Genomic DNA, 2,500 nt, shown 5'->3' with positions numbered 1-2,500 from the left:
ATATGTATATACATACAGTATATGTATATATATATATATGTATATATATGTATATAACATATATATATATATATATATATATATGTTTGTGTGTGTGTGTGTGTGTGTGTGTGTGTGTGTGTGTGAATAAATCACAAAAACGTTCGGTTACCTTTCATTTTATTTTCCAAGTGGTTTTATTACACACACACGCACACACACACACACACACACACACACACACACACACACACACACACACACACACATATATATATATATATATATATTATATATATATATATATATTATATATATGTCTATATTATCATCATTTTGGCGTTCTCCAACCTAGTAGACCTTGATGGCCACATTTATATATATATTTTTAAGATATGCGTTTTTTGTCGTTATGTCTGTCATGAATTATTTAATCTTTTGTTTACTTATTTTTATATAACTTTACTTATCTTCATTTATTTATTCATTTTAGGTAAATACATCAGAGGCGCCCGCAGTTTTTTTTTTTTTTTTTTTTTTTTTTTAGGGGGAGGGCAAAATTAAACATATTATACATATATCATCCATGAGGAGTTGAGATGAGAAGGGTGGAGGGGGTGGTGGATGGGAGTGGAATCGGTGGGAGTGGATGCATGCCTCTGATTTGACTGCCTCCCTTATAAGGAAGGAAAAGCTCTTGGTGTATAGATAGATACATATATGGATAATGGTATAGGGTTATACCAAGATACACGTTTCAAATTGGCCCCATAGGCTTATATTTACATGAGTTACAGTTGTACTTTCATCAATCATACATTGATATTGTATGAATTAAAGAATTGACGAAATCATACGTGACCGGCAAAGTTTCAAACACACCCTGGATTTTTAGGGGGTGTTCCCCCCCTTTAATACCCCCCCACCCCCTAATCTCCTCAGGACACCCATGGTTGGGTCTGTACTAGAGGAAGTCTTGAGGAAGTCCCTAATATAGGAAGAAAATATACAGAATCTTCATCATGGGCGGGTCGTTCCCGTAGACTGAATTTCTTGCGTTGTCCCTGACACTCCATGGTTGACCCCTACCACACAATGACACACTTTACATATTTTGCTCTATCTGAGGACAGGCGATTCTTAGGGGTGGACATCGTCTTCAAAAGGGTCTCGGTCGAACTAGAGGCCTTCAGGTGGGGGTCCGCAACTCCTCAGTTTCGTAGGATACATTTGTTCTTAAACAGGACAAAAACTGTGAAGTTCGTCGATGTTGTAGGGATTATATCGCTTTAGTAGGAAGTGTAGCCAATATGTAAAGCGTGTGTACACACACACACACACACACACACACACACACACACACACACACACACACACACACACACACACACACACACACACACACACACACACACACACACACACACACACACACACAAGATCATTTGGTTTGGTTTATATAGTGTTATTGACGTTAATCTCGGATTTTCCCATAGTGATCCCGGTGATTGCATCAGGCGGAAGATTGATTTTATCGATGATCATTGACGCCAGCAGCGCATTAGGCTCCGCCTTGGCCGCAAACGCCTTGTTTGACATTGGCAATCTTTTCCTCAAAACAAGTCTTTTTTTTTCCTCTGTTCTCTTTCTTTGTCTCTCTGTCTCTTTATCTTCCTCTCTTTTTTCTCTCCGTTTCTTTCTCTTTCTGTCCCTGTTTCTGTCTCCATCTGTTTCTCTCTATTTTTCTCTCTATCTTCCTCTTTTTTCTCTTCTTTTGCTTCTCTTTTTGTCTCTATATGTATCTTTCTCTCTCTCTCTCTCTCTCTCTCTCTCTCTCTCTCTCTCTCTCTCTCTCTCTCAGTAGCTCTCTTTTTATGTGTCGCCCGTCGCGTGCGCCGGGGAATAGCGCCCGCCTCCTCCCCCCTCCCCCTTTTTTTTCATAAGAGGAAGTCACTGTCGCACTCACCCTTCTCCCCCTACACCCATGCCCCCCCTTCATACCACCCCTCACCCTTAACCTCCCTCCCCTCCACGCCCCCCTCCACCAGCGGGAGGGGGAGGTGGGGAGGGGGGAGGGGTTACCACGTGACCTTGCCCTTTCTGGGTCCCTGCCAGCGTGAGGTCTTGGCGCGTGCGTCTGCGCGTTCTCACGCACGCGCGCAAGCACGTGCGTACACGCTCATTATGCGGGGCCCTAACGTTCAATATTATTGCGCAATATTCCATATTGGAAAATGTCATTGTAGGGATGGTATTGGAGAGGTACAGGTGTTTGGCCTGTACATCTGACGTCTTCTTTAATACCACCCCTACACCGTCAATAAAATTGTACAATACGGAATATTGCGCAATATTATTGATGGTGCAGAGGTGGTATTGAAGAGGCATACGGGGAAAAGATGGAAAAAAAAACTCGAGAAACGGGTTGACCCTCTGTTTATAGGCTCGCCAATTGACCTGATGGTCACTGGAGCCAGAAGTCGAAAGGTCAATTGGAAGTGCTTTCCTATCCCACTTTAAC

At 42.4% G+C, this 2,500-nt stretch overlaps 2 protein-coding genes across 3 annotated transcripts in view; one reads left to right on the top strand and one right to left on the bottom strand.

The window, feature by feature from the left end:
- Positions 1–2,500, top strand: part of LOC143027558 (DNA-binding protein SMUBP-2-like) — a 208,907-nt gene that overhangs the window by 47,967 nt on the left and 158,440 nt on the right. The window lies entirely within an intron of this gene.
- The window catches only part of LOC143027557 (alkaline phosphatase-like), a 108,961-nt gene that overhangs the window by 15,087 nt on the left and 91,374 nt on the right, over positions 1–2,500 (bottom strand). The gene's annotated exons all lie outside the window — the stretch shown is intronic.

The sequence above is a fragment of the Oratosquilla oratoria genome, chromosome 8 (assembly GCF_046742065.1).
Source record: "Oratosquilla oratoria isolate Oo_2021 chromosome 8, ASM4674206v1, whole genome shotgun sequence".
NCBI lineage: Eukaryota > Metazoa > Arthropoda > Malacostraca > Stomatopoda > Squillidae > Oratosquilla > Oratosquilla oratoria.
Note: the sequence above shows the minus strand (reverse complement) of the source record. Positions and strands in the feature narration are given on the sequence as shown.